An 18,814-nucleotide genomic window follows, 5' to 3' on the forward strand; every position below is an offset into this window, starting at 1 on the left:
CATTTGTAGCATTGGCTGATTCCAGAGGTGTAAATGCTTACAATAAAAATTTAACAAGCACTTTGCCCTTCCAGCTGGTCCCACTGTCTCTAAATTCCTTTTCCAGATCTGTAGTGCTATGAAATCATTAGGAGAAACTTGTGGGGAGAAAGATCACTTTCAGTAGGGAGGGTAAGGAAGGTTAGTGGACAGGGTAATGGGGGAGCACAGGATGGCTTCGTGGGTTGGGGGCAGTGCCTAGGAAGAGCCCAAGACACTTTTTAACCCAGATTTCCACACTTGCTTTTCACCCTAAATATGAAAGCTGCATTAGAACCCCAGCGGTCAGGACCTCAGCAGCACGTCCACCCAAAACATCCCATACCTAGAGCCAGAGGGGACCTCAGAGATCAGCTAGTGTGACTTCATTCACTTTTCAGTTGGGGAAACTGAGGCCTAGAGAAGTTAAGTGACTTGTCCAAAGTTATACAGCTACTAAGTGTCAGAAGTGGTATTTGAATTCTGGGCTTCTGACTCTAGAACCTGGACTGTTACTGAGCTCCCTATCTCTGAGTATAGAACGTTAGAACCAAACACTGAATGATGTGGCTAGAAGGGGCCTTAAAACACAGAATGTTCTGTAATAAGTGGCAGAGCCATAATTTGAACCCAGGACCTCTGACTCCAAATCCACCATTCTTTTTATTGCACTAAATGATGCCACATAGAGTGCTGGGCCTAGAGTCAGAAGGACCTGAGTCCAAAACAGGCCTTAGACACTTACTAGCTGTGTGACCCTGGGCAAGTCACTTCACCCTGTCTACCGCCGTTTCCTCATCTGTAAAATAAACTGGAGAAGAAAATGGCAAACCGCTCTAGGATCTTTGCCAAGAAAACCCCAAATGGGGCTCACAATGAGTCAGATAGGACTAAACAACAACAACAAAGATTATTTCCTTTTGGAGTTAAATTGTTTCCCAGGGGCAAATCAGGGCCTGTAGAAGTTCTTTTCCCCCTTTTCTGCAACCCCTCCCCCCACTTCCCGCCCATCTTACTCCGGGTTCCATGTTTTTTCTGCTCATGCTACAGTTGTGGTTCTGCTTAGTTGCTCCACTTTCATTTGAACCGACTCCTAGTTCGGCTGTTTGCTGGCCCAGTGACTGGGCAGGACACCTAACTTCCCTGAGCCTCCAGACATCTGACTACACCAGGAGTTCTTAATCTGGGGTCCATGAACTATATAAAAAATGTGATCATTGTATTTCAATACGACTGCCTTCCTTCGTTACCCTCTGTATTTTCTCTAATGCCTTTACAAACATTCTTGGAGCACAGGATGTCAGAACTAAAAGGAAGCTTAGAATATAGGACATGGAATGTGAGAACTGAAAGAGATCTTTAAAAACCCTTAGTCCACAGACCCCTTTGGCAGCAGCCTGGTGAGGCCTTTTCTGAATGCCCCCCAAGCTGTTGGTGCTCCTTCCATCACAAGCATTTTGTATAGGTCACAGATAAAGGGTGTCCCAGATGTCTCAGTGCACCTCAAGCTTTCAAAGCTCAAAACAGCTATAATAACTCCAAACTGTACTAGAAATTCTGGGACACCCTGTATATTAAGTATGGCTGTCTGTCCATCCATCCACCTTTCCATCCATCCATTCATCCATCCAGTATGTAACTATATAAGTACAAGTTGCCTCCCTAGATAAATTGGAAACTTCTTCAGGGCAGGTACTGTCACTTTTGCCTTTGTATCCCCAGTGCCTGACACGTAGTATGCCTTTAATAAAGACTTATTAATTAACTGATTGGATTAGATAGACTACCTGAGGGGGGATCCCTCCTATCAAAGATATTCTATATTCTAAGGTTCTTTTTTGCTCAAACATTCTTTTTTTGTAAGGTCCCTTTTAGCTCTGCCATTCTATCAATCAACAAGTATTTGTGTCCCTACTATGTGCCAGGAACTATGATAATTCTGGGGAGACATATCTATGTCATTTATATCCACATCCATATTCATATCCATATCCATATCTATTTCTACACATATACGTAGATACACATATATACATACACATACACACATAAATATATATGAATTGTTTCATTGTGTGTATGTATGCATGTGCACACATATACACACAAAGAATGAAATAATACCTACTCACAAGGACCTTACATAAGTATTTCCAGAATAAATATAAAGATAAAAAAGGCAAACCAATGCAAAGCCATGCTATACAAGGTTGTCTGGGATGCATAGCACTAGCAGCTGGAGGAAGGAAGGACAGAGATAAGGAAAGGCTTCATACAAAAGCATACATTCTCAGGTTCCTTCACGCTTGGATATTCTATGTTCTATGGTCCTTTCTGGTCCTTTCTGGTTCTCCATTTTATAATTCCTCAAATACCACTAGGCTGTAAGCTCTGTGAGGTCAGAGACTGTGCCTTATTTAACTTGGGGTTCTCCCCTAGTGAGCACAGCTGTGTCTCTCTGACCTTGGGTTTCCACATCTGTAAAACATCAGTAAACATACTTGCATTGCCTTCTTCACAGGTCACCATAGGGAAGATTGATGCTTTGTACACCATCAGAGCCTAGGGTAAGATGAGTTGATATTAGGTGTCCTTGGAATGGTTCTGCATACATGGTCAACTCTCCAGTCACCACCTTAAGGAAGATGGTAGTCTGAGTAAACCAAAGTCTATTCCCAAGGCCAGTTGATATCTTAGGGCTGGATGAATGACCCTGATGATGAGTCCTCCTCTATATATTACTAATGTTGGGTCCTATCTATCCTGACTTCACTCTATTCTCCATTATTCACCTAAGGAGTAGCCTCTTCTCACACACCAAGACTTCCTAGAAAGAGATTTTAAGAACAGAGACTGTCAGATCTCGGATGACCATTAGAACATGAGATGTCAAAGCTGGGATGGACCTCAGAGCACAGAATATCAGAATGGAAGAAAATCTTGGAACCTAGAATGTCAAAGGTGGGAGGGAACTTAGAGGTCATTTACTCCAATTCTATCATTTTTAAAGATAGGGAAACTGAGGCTAAGTATTGACCAAGGATTCATCTCTTTGCCTTCTGTCCTGCCCTTTGCACGTTTGACTTTCATGGTGGAAATGTCTCTCAGAGGAGAGCTCTGAACACACTCGGCAGGGGTTCTTAACCTGAGCCCCTGAACTTGATTTTTAAAAAACATTTCCATGGCTTAATTTCAACATAATTGGTTTCCTCTGTATTTTATTGTTTTGCATTTAAAAACATTTTTCTGAGAAGGGGCCCATAGGGTTCACCAGATTGCCCAAGGGGACCAGGACACAAATAAAATTGGGGTTAATGAGTTTATTAGATTCTTCGGTGCCAAGAGAGAAGAGTAGCAGGAAAGCCATACCAAAGACCAGCAATAAAAAATGAAGGGAGGAAGGGGGAGAGAAGCCTTGCTCAAGACCAATTGCCTATTTTACAACCCTGCCAAGTGCTGGTCCTGCCAGGAACCCTTGTAATGGCCTGTGAAGGCCTCTAGCTTCCCTGCCAATGATCCTTGGGAAGTTGTGGTGCTATTATGGTGCCAAGGACTTGTTCTGATCACACACACACAAAAAAAAACCCACCAAAAAAAATGATCGCTAAGACTTAAACTGCGTTGGCCCTGCTCCGGGGTTAAGAGTTGTTTCAAGATTCCAGTAAACTGCCTCAGGAGGTAATGAGTTCCCTGTTACTGGGGACATTCAAGCAGGAGTGAAGATGAACAAGGAAGTGATGATAGTTAAGACTGGTGTTTAAATCCTGCCTCAGACGTGTGACACTGGACATGTCACCTAACCTCTCAGCCTCAGTTTCCCCATCTGTGAAACGAGGTTAATAATAACACCTATCTCCCAGGGTGGTTGTGAAGATCAAATGAGTTGTTCAGTTGTGTCTGACTCTTCTTCAGCCAGTGGACTGAAGAACACCAATAGCGGCCGGGGGGTTTTCTTGGCAAAGACGCTGGAGTAGTTTACCATTTCCTTCTCCAGTGCTTAGGAAAACTAAAAAGGGCTATAGAAATGTTAGCTATCGCCACCACCACCACCACCATCATTATGGTCATTCTTGTTCGAATACAATCAGATGCCTGACCTGTTAGGTCACTTCCAACTCTGTAATTGGTGCCAACGTCCCCCATGCACCCCAACTGAAACTCATTTTGAAATCAGCCCGGGATATGTGTTTTTTTGTGTTTTTTTTTTTTTTTTTCCCCAGCACTGGTAGCAAGTAACACCGGGAACACGAACACGTTTCATCTCTCTAGGCTTCTGTTTCCTCCTCTCTAAACTGTGCTTTTTCACAACTGTCCCCCTTCCTTCAAAGGACTCAGAGGACCCTGTGACCTGGAGCTCCAAGGAATCTTATCAGTTTTCTAATCAGAGCCCCCTCATTTTGCAGGTAAGGAAACTAAGACATGGAGGAGTGACAGGTCACCCGGAGAAGTAAGAGGCAGAGCTAAAGTTTAAATCCAGGAGGTACAGTGGGAAAAGCTGGATTTGGAATCAGAGGTCTTGGGTTCAAATCCTGATTCTGCCACTTATTAACTATTTGTGTTATCTTGGGTACAAGATGTCACCTTTATGAGCCTTGGTTTCCTCAAATGTAAAATAAGAGTTTTGGACTAAATTATCCCCGAGGTTCCTTATATTTCTAAATCTTTGGGTTTTGTGGCCACATGGGTAGCATCTACCTCCCAGGGTAGTTGTGAGGATAAAATATTTGTAAAACATATAGCACAGCGCTTGACACATAAGTGCTTAATAAATGTTTGTTTTCTTCTTCCCTCCCTCCCTTCCTTTTTTCCCCTTCCTTTTCTTCCTTCCTTCCTTCCTTCCTTCCTTCCTTCCTTCCTTCCTTCCTTCCTTCCTTCCTTCCTTCCTTCCTTCCTTCCTTCCTTCCATTACTTAAAATCCAGTGGTCTCCCCACCATACCATCTTCTCTCCCTATGAGTAAAGAGCTCTGCAAACCATAGATTTATGTCTCTGTCATCCGCACGTATTTGTGTTGTGTTCTTTGATATTCTTTGAGATTACCGTCTGCTCCAATCCTATTTCAGTTCATCACTGGATAGAAATACAGCATGATGCAATTGAATGATGTCCTGGATTTGAATTCTGCCTACTTCCCAATGTTAATATGAATATATGGATCACCTGGATTTGATGGAGGTACCTTATTATCCAAGAGAAGTTTTATGAAACCCTGGATTAATAGGATTAATAGGAGCAAACTGTCCTTCAACTGAACTCCAAATTGAACCCAGATACCTAGCAGATAAAAGACGCTACCTAGTGACTTCTTTTCCCTTGGAATAGTAAATCCCTATCTTACGGTAACATCTGGGCGTCCTAATCCTTGCCAAACCCTTTTTTTGGAATCCTGTAGTCTTATCATGATGCTTCTGTATTTCCTCCATACTTGTTATAACTGAAATTGTTAAACTGCTTTTTGCTTCTGGGTTGATTTCTGTATCATACTATTGAAATTGACAATGCCCTGTATTCAGTGGACTAAAACCATATATACCCTCAGAAATGGGAAGTCCCCCAAGCTTCTCTCTCTTTTTGGGGGGGGAGAAGCAATTGGGGTTAAGTGACTTGCCCAGGGTCACACAGCTAGTTAAGTGTCAAGTGTCTGAGGCCGGATTTGAACTCAGGTCCTCCTGAATCCAAGGCCCGTGCTCTATCCACTGCGCCACCTAGCTGCCCCTAAGCTTCTCTCTTAGGAGGGAAGTCTCCACATGATCATGTTATATTTCTTCTTGGGACAATAAAATATTAAATTGATATTATGTCTTTTTCTGTCTGTCTCATCTGTTTCGTAGGAGGACAGTTATGGATATCATATTCTTTCTAGTTAGTAGAAGATATAAGATTATAATTTCTCTAATCTGTTTATTAATTTGTAGGAGAAATGAAACATTATTTCTCTGATCTGTTTGTAGGAGACAGGCAGATACAAAAACTATATTTTAATATTCAACACCACCTATATGACAGTGGGGCAAGTCACAATGTTTGGGGATTTCATTTGCTTTATTGGTAAAATCAAGTGTCAGAAGGGATGCTCTCCAAAGCTCTTTCTAGCCTGAAGTGTCTCCTGAATTCGTCTCACATCACATGTTATACTGGATATCCCAGAGACGTCTCAACCTCAGCATGTCCTAACAGAACTCCTCACCTTTCACCCCTCCCCTTCTCCTCTTCAGAGCTTTTTCATGACAGTTAAAGGCATAGCCTCTCCTCGAGGTCACCCCCAACTCTGCACACTATCTATCCAAACTGTTCCCAAATCTGGTCGTTTCTTTCTCCAACAGCTCCATTCACATCTCACACTTTCTCTCTTCTCATGTGACTGACCCGTCCCCTACCTCAGTCTCATATCATTTCCCACCGGGGCTATTCCAATAGATTACATGTCTCGTGGCTTTATCCACTAATCTAGCTGCCTCTGGCACATAGTAACACTTCATAAGCTCTTGTGGATTGATTGATCCTATGCAGCAGTGTGCTGGTAAATATTTAACAACTGGCTCTCTAAAAAACCCCAAGCTGCTTTTAAGTTTAATCTGAATTATTAACGTTTTCTCCATCACATCCTTAAGTCTAGGCCATCAAAGAACAAACAAACAACAAATCAAGCCCTAATTTGTAGCTTTGTTGATTTCTGGGTGTAAATGCTCACAAGAAAAATGTAAAGATCTGCTGGAGAGCCGCTTCCAGGGATGGATCTAAAACGCACCCCTGCAGGTGTCATGGGTTGTCAAAGGCTCTATCAGCACACTGTCACTTCTGTAGGATCCTATAAACCTAGAAAGGCTTTGGGTGTGAGCCCTGAAAAGCAGAGAATACCTGACTGTGAGGACCAGCTTAGCTAAATTGGAAGAGGGTCATCACCTGTTTGGCCAAGGGGTGATGAAAGTTTCTGTCCAAATGATAACCAAAAAGAACAAGGTGGGAGAAAAGGTTGGGATATACTGAGCATCCACAAAGATGAAGCCATTAATTCCTGAAATGGTACCTGCATTGACTGCATAGGTATAATCTAGATAAAATTGCTTGTTTTCTTTTTTTCTTTTCTTTCTTTTCCTTCCTTCCTTCCTTCCTTTTTATCTTTTTTTTTGGTGAGGCAATTGGGGCTAAGTGATTTGCCTAGGGTCACACAGCTAGCAAGTGTAAAGTGTCTGAGGCCGGATTTGAACTCAGGTCCTCCTGAATCCAGGGCCGGTGTTCTATCCACTGCGCCACTTAACTGCCCCAAATTGCTTGTTTTCTTAAGAAAGGGGGAAGGGAGGAGGGAGGCAGAGAATTTGTAACTCAAAAGTTTTTTTAAAAAACCAAATGTTAAAAATTGTTTTTACATGTAATTGGAAACATAAAAAATATAAAAAAATTTCCCCCCAAAATAAGTGCACATGGGATTGGAGGCAGTTTGCATAGTGATTAGAGAGCTAGCCTTGAAGCTGGGGAGACCGAGGTGCAGGTCCTGCTGCTCTCAAGCCAGCTGTGTGACCCTGGCCAAGTCACCTCACCTCTTAATTTTCTGGTCAGTTCTCTGAGTGGCAGAGAAAGTGCCAACCTGCTCTGGTGGAAGAAGTTTCCCGCTTGGGAGTTCCCTAGACTGATCCTGTATGAGCTCTTATGAAGATGCAGGCCAAGTACAAAGTCACTTTACAGACCTACAAGTCAATTATCATTTACCCGGCCAGAGCTATCAAGGCAAAGGAAGGGCTCTCTCACTTACTGTTGGGAATGTATCCAGGGAAGTGGAGACAGCCAGAGACAGTCTGAGGACCTCTGTGTGGAATCCCTCATACTTTATGGCCTAAGTGACCTTCCCTGGGCCTCTGATTCTCAACCTGCAAAATGGGAAGTCAAACCAGGATGCCCCCCCAAGGTTCCTTTCTGGTTCCAGGTCTAGATCAGAAAAATTGTTTAAACACCCTAGGCCTCAGTTTCCTCGTTTGTAAAATAAGGGGATTGGACTAGATCAGAGCCATCGGGCTCACAGAACTCCCCAGCAGTGACCCTAACCATATTCAGATGTGATTGGGAAATGGTTACCAAAATAAATAAAAATACAATCCAAGGCATAATGTTAATTTGTGGTTGTCTAAGTCAATATGCAGCCTGCAAAGATTCCTTTCTATTGGAGTTTGACGCCAATCTATTGGATGACCTCAGAGATCTTTTCCTGATCTACTTTGAGCCCACAACCCGGGCAAAACACAACCCCCCCCCCCAGGTTTCTCCAAATGCTCTGTGTACGGTATGGTGTTTTGTTCCCTGGGTTCCTTTGGATGATCAAGTTTATCCGTGTACTTTTTGGAAATGTGGCTTAAAAAACTTGAACATGACACACCAGCAGATTGACGTTTTCATATTCCCCTGGAAGGTTCCGGCCCCTCTCTTCCAGAGTTGAGTCCTCTGATCAGAGGTGTGACCAACAGGCTACTCTGCCAGCCCCTCTGGGGTGGTATACCAAGAACATTCTTCACTACCTGCCCCCTTCGGAGCACAGGTGCTTTTGTTATCAATATCGGCATTCTCTGCCCAAGCACTCATGCCTTTAAATCTTCCCTACTACAGTCCGATGCAAGTGGTGGATATTCAGAATAACAAAATCCGTGGAATGTTCTCTCAGCCAAGTTCAGACAAAACTCAGAAAGGTATTTTTCAACATCAAGAGAAAGCTCTCATTATTACTCCCAAGGTACAGTAGTCTGGGAATTGGGTGTATTCCATGCTATCCCCCTTGAAATTATATACCTTTGCCCATACAGACTCGAAGAAAACACTTAAAAAAAAAATGGAGGTTTGATGTTTCCTCAGGCTGTCTTGGGGCAGGAAGAAAGGATTTGAAATTTCAAATCTGAAAGTTATGTGACACCTCCACACAGGGAGCTGGGAGTCCCTGGGTCTGTCACACCCCTGATACATACTAGCTGTGAGACCCCGGCAAGTCGACTTCTCAGTTCTGTAGGCTCTAAGTCCATACATTTCTTTTTTTTAGTGAGGCAATTGGGGTTAAGTGACTTGCCCTGGGTCACACAGCTAGTAAGTGTCAAGTGTCTGAGGCCGGATTTGAACTCAGGTCCTCCTGACTCCAGGGCCTGTGCTCTATCCACTGCGCCACCTAGCTGCCCCCATACATTTCTGAGAAGGTGGGAGTTTATTCACCTGGGAGTTCCCAAGATCCCAGGTCTTAAAATCACAGGTAGTGTCTATGCTTACCTACTTGGTATATATTTATATGGGCATATACAGTCTTCCAAAGCAGAATATAAGCTGCTTGAAGGCAGGAACTAGTTCCCTTTGGCTCCATATCCCTAGTGTGGTTAGCACAATGCCTGGTGCACTTTTAATAGACACTTAATAAATGTTAGTTGGTTACCTGATTGACCAGGGTTAAAATGTGAGCTCGGCTACCCACTACCTGTGTGACCTTGGGGTACTGGGCAAAGGAGCACTGGGTTTGGAAGTCAAAGGACCTTTGTCTATCACGTATTAGCTGTGTGACCTTAATCAAGTCACTTAGCCCAGCAGCCTCACTTTCCTCATCAGTCAAATAAGGAGGCTGAACTAGCTCTCCACCCAAGGACCTCCACGGTTTTTTTCCACTTCTGAATCCATAATCCCAGGATCCAAGTTACTTTTCCCTCTCTGGGTCCCCATTCTGGATTAAATGATCATGCCAACTGTCTCAGATGACTAGCCTGATTTTAAAGGGGCTGAGCCCCTCCCCCCAACTGAGCACACAGGGGCCAGGAGAGGGTATCCTTCCTCAACTTTTCCTTCTGTGTATCACACCAGTGACATCTGCATTCTCCTGGAATCAACCTGCAGAGATGGCTTCCCGGGCGGGAGAGGAAGGTCACTCTATGACAAAGTTTCTGCAGTTTCTGCATTAGAAAGTACCTTTGGGCCTGAGGGAGAGGCAGCAGGAGGAGGGGTGTGTGTAAATTCAGGAGGGGGAGATTTCCCGAAGACTCCACACTCGCAAGTAAGACCAAGATGAAAAACACCGCCTGCTGGTTTAGCTACATTAAGCGGGAGATCCAGAACGCCCCTAAAAGAGGCCGCATTACTGTTCCCATCGAGTCTCTGAGTCCCCGAGGCCAAGTGCAAGCACAAGCCGAGCCAAGAAGTGAAACTGACCAGGAGAACTAGGCCAGCCGCAGCTGCGATCCCTCCAACATTCCAAGCTCCGCCCAGCTCATGTCACTGCGTTCTAATTCCGAACGCTCGGCCCCGGACCGCCTCTGCTATTGGTCGGTGGCGACGTCCGTCAGAGGAAAGAACGCAAGAGGAAAGGGGGGGGGGGAAGGGGAAGGCTACATTGTAACAAGGAGAGAGCGAGAGTGGAAGAAGGAGGCGGAGGCAGCTGCCGCCCCGAATCCCGCAGCGGTAGCAGCTACCTGCCGAGGGTTAACCCACCTCGGAGCGGGGGCCAGGCTACTCCCCCCCGCCTTAGCCCGATCCCAGTCCCCTTCCCCATCCCGGGCCCCCGGCCACCCCCGAGCCCGGCCGGAGCCAGTCCCGCGCCTCCCCCGCCAGCGATCCAGCCCCGCGGCCTCTGCACCACCGGCCCCGGCTCTCGCTGGCAAACTGCCGAGCGCTCTTCGAAGCCATTTTCATTGGCCACATTGGCGACCAGAGGGGCTGAGCTGACTCACCTTCCCCGGGAATCCGGCAGCAGCCCGGCTCGGTGGACGCGGGAGCGGGGGCGGAGGGGCGCGCGGGGGCGGCTCGCCCCCCCTGGATGGCAGCCCCCAGCGGCCGCGGGGAGCGCCCCGGCTGCCGGCTCCCTAGTCCCAGGCGAGGGAAACTTTCACAGCCAGCCTGGGAGCGGCGGCGGCGGCGGCGGCGGCGGCGGCGGCGACTCGCTGCTTCTCTCCCTCCCAGCTTTGACCACCATCTTATTAGTACAGGAAATGACATGGAAAACGGAAGAAAGCGGCGTTTGGGGCCGACGCGGACCCCCCAAATCAGGGGCCGGAGCTGGGACACACCAGCCACTTCCCAACTTGGCCCAGAAGGCGCCTCCCGAGTTCCCCGGGCTCCCACCCGGCGCCCTCGCGAGCCGGGGGGGAAGAAGCTCTCCGATCCTGGGGCGGGCAGACTTTGATGCTATCCCAGCTCGGGGGGGCTGGGGGGGAGTCCGCGGTGGGGGCTGGGAGGGGGGCACCCTGGGGGGAAAAAAAAAAAAGGTGAGCACAACTCTAGGATCGGGGCACATATCCCGGAACGGAAAGTTATTACAGAAATGTGTATTTTTTAAAAAGTCACTCAGAGAGGGGCTCCCCTCCATCCCGGGCTGCCCATTTGGGGAAAGGCAACCTCAAGACTTTAGAGAAAGAATAAACACGTTTATATTTTTAACCCTTTCGAGACCCGAACCAGAACACCTGTACTCCCAATCCCTTTACCATCACCCTCCAGCTTCCTTTAACCCATGCAGTGCTGGGCTGATTGGAGAGAAAATACAATTTCAGGGGCTTTCTTGGGGAGATCGGGGAAGCACAGAGAATTAACTATTTAAGGGGACGTGAGGTCAGAGCTGCAACAATCGCAGGCATCTTCCTCGCCCTTTCTCTGCTTCTTACTGAAATCCTTCCAAAGAGGTTTTTGCTAACGAGGTCGTCTTTTAACCTGACTTAGATAAGCTGTTAAATCATTTATCCGTCCCGTGCCTCAGTTTCTCCCAATTGCAAATCAAGACCAGGTGACTTGGGGGAGGGGTTAGAGTGCTTGGATGGGAGTAGTTAAAGTGCATTTCTACAGCTTTGGAATGGACAAAGGACTTTTCTCATAACCCTTTGCGGCTAAGTAGGGCAAGAATTGTCAGACACACCCCCGATCCTCCTGCCCCGCACTGAGCAGATGTGGCAACTGAGAGGTGAGGAGACTTTTCCGGCCTCCTACCGGGCCTCAGTTTTTCTGACTCTAAAACAATTGGGTTGAATTCGATGAACTTCAAGATTCTTCTCAGAGTCAAAAATGCTGCGATCCCAAGGGTCTGAGTCGCAGCTAAAGAGCAAACAAAACCTACAGCTTTCCTGAAGTTCAAAACTCGTCCTTGCCAATTATAAAACGATGGATAGGAAAGGGAAATGGGCCCAATTTAAGAAAAGACAACACTTTTTTTAATCTAAGAAAATAAATTTCGCTTGGAACTGCCTACCGATTATGTCTCCAATAGAATGGCAGCTGCGGCAGCGTCTTTTTTTCCTCCCAAACGATTGAATGATCTTTATCCACGTTTGTTATGTCAGAGGTTAAGCAGAGTGGATCAAAGGAGTTCGATCTGAGAGGGCCCTTAGAATAGGGAAGTCAGAGCTGGGGGGCATCTTGGAGGTCCGTTAGTCCAATCCCCTTATTATTTTTTGTTGTTGTTTTCTTTGTTTGTTTTTTAATGGTGAAATGAACCTTTCAAGATCACAGGGCTGGCCAGCCCGTAGTACGATTGTGTAGCACCGATGATGGATTCCTGGGTGATCACCGACAACTTTACAGGGTGACGGGTGGACAAACCTTTTCATCTCTCCCGAGTCTTAATTTCCTTCCCCCTGGAAAATAAGCGAAAATGTGATTGTGGAAAGAACTTTCAATTTGGAGACAGATGATAAGATCATAGCTTGAGAGATGGAAGGGACCTTAAGAGGTCAGATAATGCAACCTCCTCAGTTTACAGATGAAGAAACTAAGGCCCAGAGAAGTCGTGACTTGATCAAATTCGCCTGGGTATTAAGAGTCACAGACCAGATTTGAACACCGGTCTTTTCAAGCCAGAGTCAGCCAGTGCTCATTCCAGTGCATTATAAGAGAGACCCGGATTTAGGTTCCAGCTGGACACTTTCTGGTTAAGTGACCCCGGGCACACCACTTCATTCCCTTGTGCCTCAGTTTCCTCATTGGTGATTTAGGGATTATAATGCTCACAGGTATGTTGGGAGGGTGGCATTTTGTCTACCTTAAGGTGCTATGGAAATGGGAGTGATTATTATAATCTGTTTGCACCACCGACCTCACTGGGCTAGTTGGAAGATCAATGAATAAGATGACCTTGATATTGTCTAGTGACTGTAAAATGTGGTGTAAACATAAACTGTGAGGTGAGTGGTTCCTATTAGAAGTAGCTGATCTGGGACTAGAAGCTGAGTGGTTATTTCCATTGTTGTCCACACTGACAGTCCTGTCCATTTGTTGCCTCCTCCCTGCCCCCATCCAGGGAACTTCTTAAGTGGAATTAGGGACATTTGGCACATCTCACACTGGGCCTCAGTCAAGATGTCAGCAGTCTCTTGGCATCGATAGGTCCTGTGTAATGAGAGAAATAGAGAAGCTTGGGAGAAGCTTTGATAGATGGCATTGGATATTTGGCTTTGGATAAATGGAAGCTCGGTCACCCGAACCACTTCATTTGTTTTCTTGGCTCCTGGCAAGGAAGGAATGCATTAATTCTAGATCTTTAAAATGAAATCATAGGACATGGAATGTCTGAGCTGGAAATGAGAGCCTATCAGAGCTAAGAGGGACCTATGTTCTAACAGACTGTAAGAGCTGAAAGGGACCTTAGAATATGGATTCCAGAGCTGGGAATTCACAGAGGGACCTTAGATCGTGCTTAGGAAGATGGGTTAGTGCTTCCAAAGGACAAAGGAGGAAATAAAAAGTGGCTCAGGGGCCACTCACACAGCATTTTGTTTTGTAACTTTTTTCATGCCTTACAAGTTCAGTCCAATCAGTTTCCAAGGCTGGTAGATCCTTGATCCATCATACCTGTCTTATCTATCCCCTTCTCTTCAATGACAAAGGTGCTGCCACCTTTCAGTCTCCCCTTCTACTCCCTACCTCCCCCTCCCCCCAAAGTTCTTTACAATTTAGCTACAACCTACTGCTAGGCTTACTTCCCAGCATTCTTCTGTATCCTCCCACCCCCCAAACACGATGTTCTCCTCTCGACTTGTCATTCTGCATCCCACCTGTGCCTTTGCTTAGGCTCTCCCCCTTACCTGGGGCTCAGACTTCCTTATTTCTGCTTCATAGAATCCAATGCTTCCTTCAAGGTTGACCAGACCTGACCAAATCCAGGTTCTCCAATCCTCTAGCCTCTATCCCAATGCCAGTGCTCTCCTCATCTTCCAAATTTCAAATAGTATCCTCTTTACTCCTCCATGTTAATATAGCATCCTTCCCCTTCCATTCCCACCCCAACCCCTAAACTGCCACGTCTATTTTTTCAGAGTACAAATTATCTTTCCTTTTCTTTCTATCCCTTGTGCCTACATAGCACTTGGCACATAGTAAATGTTTATTGAATTAAGCATAGAATAGCCTTTCTTCCTTCCATTAACCAATATTAAGTGCCTATGTTCAAGAGAAGATGGTGTTGCTTAGTGGCCAGAAGGCCAGCTTTGGAGTATGGGAAATCTTGGTGCACATCTTGGTTCTGTGCCAGACTGGCTTGATGAATATGGGCAAGTCCCCTGAATTTTCAGGGCCCTGGGGGAATCTCCAAGACTGTCATTTTTACAGACAAGCAGATAGGAGGAAATTTTGAGTTAGTTCCCTATACTAAAGTAGTTACAGGTGTTGGCAAAAAAAAAAAAAAACCAAGAACAAGAACAGGAACAAAAACAACAACAAAACGTGAGTACAATATGATTACAATACATCATCCCATTTGCTGGAGATGAAAAATCAGAAATTACCCAGAATCTCCTCTCGGGGAGTTTATAACCTAATAGGAGGGAAAGGTGTAGACCAAGTCACTGTGCTCTTATAAGAGAGTGAGAGAAGTACAGGGGAGTTCAGACAAAGATCTAGGAGAAGTTTCAGGAGGAAGGGATATTAAAGCACAGAATGTGAAGTTGGGACTTTTGGGGAACTGGGAAGCTAAGTGGTGCAGTGGTTAGAACACTAGACCTGGAGTCAGGAAGAATAATCTTCATGAGTTCAAATCTGGTCTCAGATACTTCCTAGCTGTGGGACCCTTGGCAAGTCACTTAGCCCTGTTTGCCTCAGTTTCCTCATCTGTCAAATGAACAGGAGAAGGAAATGGCAAACCATTCCAATATCTTTGCCAAGAAAACCTCAAATGAGGTCACAAAGAGTTAAACACAATTAACAGCAACAAAATACTAATTCTTTTAACAAAGGAGTCAAGGTTGGATCCCTTCCCAGCCCCCACCAATTTTATCTATAGTTTTATGAGAGGTAGACTGGCACAGAGTACTGGACTTGGAAGAGCTGGGTTCAAATGCTACCTCAGATACTAACGATGTGACCCTGAGTAAGTCACTTGACCTTTCTGAGGTTCAGTTCTCTCATCTATAAAATGGGGATGGACAGCGGTATCTGTCACAAAGGGGGTCTCTCGAGGATCAAATGAAATATTACAGGCAAAGTGCTTTGTAAACCTTAGAGTGCCCACATAAATATGACTATTACTATCATTCTCTGTTTTTGGCATCACTTTTCCATTGAGATTCTGGCTTTGGAATATAACCAAGCAGAGCAGGACTTCAGTCTGGGAAGATTCATTTCAATTCAGGTCAATTAAATAAATGTGCTTTGAACACTTACTAAGTGCAGAGCCCCATAGGCAGGATGAAGAGATCTCTCCACCCTCCCCACCCCCAGCTTACAGTCTAGTTCAGGGGTCCTGACTCTTTTTTGTGCCCTAGATCCCTTCAGCAGGCAGTCTGGTGAAGCCTATGGACTCCTTCTCAGAATCATTTATGTAAATGTAAAAAAATTAAAATGTAGGATTCCCAAAGAAACCAATTATGTTGCAATACAGTTATCAAAATATTTAACAAGAGTTCATGGAGCCCTGGGTTATGGATCTGTGATCTGGTGAGAGACCTGACTAACAAGCAGGAAACAGTTACTTAACAAGACGAGATAGCTGTTGTTTGACCTTCATTTTCAGAGGACCAGTGACACGATGGGATGATGTCTTAACTTTTGAGTAAACTGGATTTAAGCGAACCAGAGTTGTACAAAGTCGCCAGCCTCACTTTCTCTTCCAGAGCCATTGAAGTCTATCAGCAAGACAAAAGTCAGTATGACTGGCAATGGCCCGTGCTGGTTCAGATGACCTTGGCCTCTTTGATGTCTGACCAAGCTCTAAGCATTCCACAGCTCTTGCTTCAGCCACCTTCGTGGCCTTTGGAACAAATTGCTCTCATCTGCTCACTTTGCCAGGGGAAGTGCTTGGGGTAGACACCCTCATAACTTTCCAGTGTTTTGGATGCTTGTCAGTTACCCTCAGCCTGGATTAGCCCATCCGCCAAGACAGTCTTACCAGGGTGTGGCTGCTGCACAGACTACAGATTCTTGGAGCCACAGGTGAGAGGTGGGTGACAGGTGGACACCAAGGGTGGATGAGCAGCCCTGTAAAAGGCTCCCCAAGCCCTCACCCCAGAGTGCTGCTAGTCCTCCTTCAACATCCCAACAAGACAAGATAGTATATGATCAACAGGTGAAACAAATATATATTAAGTGTCCATCATGTGCTTACAAATAAAATACAAGCACAAAAGATGAAACTACTTGCTTTCAGGGAGTTTACATTCTATTGCAGGATATATGTATATGGATGTGTATGTGTACATGCATATGTATATGTGCACACATGTGTGTGTATTTGTGTGTATACACACATACATAGCTGTATAAAATACACAGAGGTGGGAGGAAGCACCAGCACCTGGTAGAAGGGAGGAAGGGGAAACAGGAAGGGCTTTATATATATACATATACATACATATATATATATTTTTTGCTGGGCAATGGGGGTTAAGTGACTTGCCTGGGGTCACACAGCTAGTAAGTGTCAAGTGTCTGAGGCCAGGTTTGAACTCAGGTACTCCTGAATCCAAGACCAATGCTTTATCCACTGCTCCACCTAGCTGCCCCTAGGAAGGGCTTTATTAAGAAGGAGAGGTTTATGCTGAGGTATGAAGGAAGTCAGAGATGCTAAGAGGACGAGGTGAGGAGGGAGAATATTCTAGTCAGGGGCAGGTGGGTAGGAGGTTTGGGGGGTGGGTAAAGCCTATGCAAAGACAGAGCTCAAACAAGAGAATGAATCTTAAGGCAATTCGAGAAGCATCCGACTTAGCCTGGGTCATCAAGGACTGGAAGTAGAGAGCTGAGTCATTTATCTAACCTTGATTATTGTAGAGGGCTGACATGAATAATGAGAGCCTCCCTTGAGATTGCCCCACCTTCCTTCTATGAGCATTGGAAGAGGTGCGATGTGTAACAATGTCCCATTTTATACCACTTAGCTTCCTCACCACCACTGTGGTAAACTGTGCAAATATTATTATCTTCATGTTGGTTTGTTTTGTTTAGACTTGTGATTTTATTGGTCTAGGGACTCTTTCTGGTGTGGGAACTCAGGCCACTGAGGCATTTTAGCATCCTATCTACTGACAGCTTTAGAAAATCTTTCCCCCCTCCTCGTGTTAAGTGACTTGCCCAGGGTCACACAGTCAGCATGTTGTATCAGAGATAGGACTTGAACCCAGCTTCTTCCTGACTCTGAGCTCAGCCTCCCTTTTTACATTTCATGGCAACTCTCACTCCCACTTTAGGGATAAGGAAACAAATTAGGTAAATGATTTGTCCAAGCTTACAGATCTGGAATTCAGGACCCAAGTTTTTCCTCCTCTTTCCTCTGGGCTTCAATTTCTCCATTTGTAAAATGAGAGGATTAGACTATCAGATGACCTTCAAGGTCTCTCCCAGCTCTGACAGTTCTGTATTCTAAGGTCCTTCCCCACTCTGACATTCTATATTCTGAGGTCTCAGTTCTGACATTCTCTGTTCTAAGGTCCCCTCCAGCTCTGACATTCTGTGCTCGAAATCTAAGATCCCCTCTCCCACCTCTGACACTGTCTGAGGTTCCTCTCAATTCTGATACTCTATGTTCCCAATTCTGATGCCTGTCACAGCTCTGGCATTGTGCTCTATGATGTAATGTGTCTTCCGGCACTCAGTCTTCCTCGATGCCATCAGCAATAAGATCCTCAAGGACATTGCCTTAGATTTTCAGATCCCCTCCCTCTCTCCCGCCCATCATCGCCCATAACAGTTCCGTGAACATCTATCTGCTACTTGAGAAATACTGATTGAATAGAATTGACTTCCATTTCTAGGTAATTCTCACCTCAGTAACTGCCTGACTGTGGCTGCAATACTTCCTCCGCTTTCCTTTTCTGCTGAAGGACTCTGGGAGCTATCACACAAAAAGTGCTGCTTCCACCAGGAATGGCTCTCCAGCTTTGGGGAACCTCATAAAGACAAATGCCCAGATACCTGATCAAAGAGTGTTAAAGCTGGGAGGAATCTGAGAGGTCATCAAGGACAAACCTTCCTTTTCACAAATGAGGCTGGGACAGGGAAGTAACTTGCTTTAGGTCAGCAGTTGTCAGAGTGTGGTCCAGGGACTTCTGGAGGTCCCCAAGAGCCTTTCAGGGGGATCCATGAGGTCAAAACTATTTCCATAAAAATACTAAGACATTTACATTTTCAATATGGTAAATATCAATAGATATAACCTTCAATGTATTTAAGGGTCCTGAGACCAAGAAGAGAACTCCTGTTCTAGGTCCTACTACCAGTGATTAACAGGGTGAGGACTTGACCTCAGGCTGCCTGAGCCCAGTACAGCTCTCTCTGATGCTTCTGCCCATTATTTATTTATTTATCTATTTATCTATTTATCTATTTATCTATCTATCTATTTATTTATTTATTTTTATTTATTCATTTATTTA

The 18,814-nt window shown here is 45.2% G+C and overlaps 1 protein-coding gene across 2 annotated transcripts in view; it reads right to left on the minus strand.

Annotated features, from left to right (window-relative positions):
- PRDM11 (PR/SET domain 11) overlaps positions 1-10,949 on the minus strand; it is an 88,567-nt gene extending 77,618 nt beyond the window's left edge. For both annotated transcript variants that reach the window (XM_043970388.1, XM_043970387.1), the window contains exon 1: positions 10,700-10,949. The gene's annotated coding sequence lies outside the window, so the exon portion shown is untranslated. The remainder of the gene's footprint in view (positions 1-10,699) is intronic.
- Positions 10,950-18,814: the final 7,865 nt, after the last annotated feature.

This window comes from Dromiciops gliroides, chromosome 6, assembly GCF_019393635.1.
Source record: "Dromiciops gliroides isolate mDroGli1 chromosome 6, mDroGli1.pri, whole genome shotgun sequence".
Classification (NCBI taxonomy): Eukaryota; Metazoa; Chordata; class Mammalia; order Microbiotheria; family Microbiotheriidae; genus Dromiciops; species Dromiciops gliroides.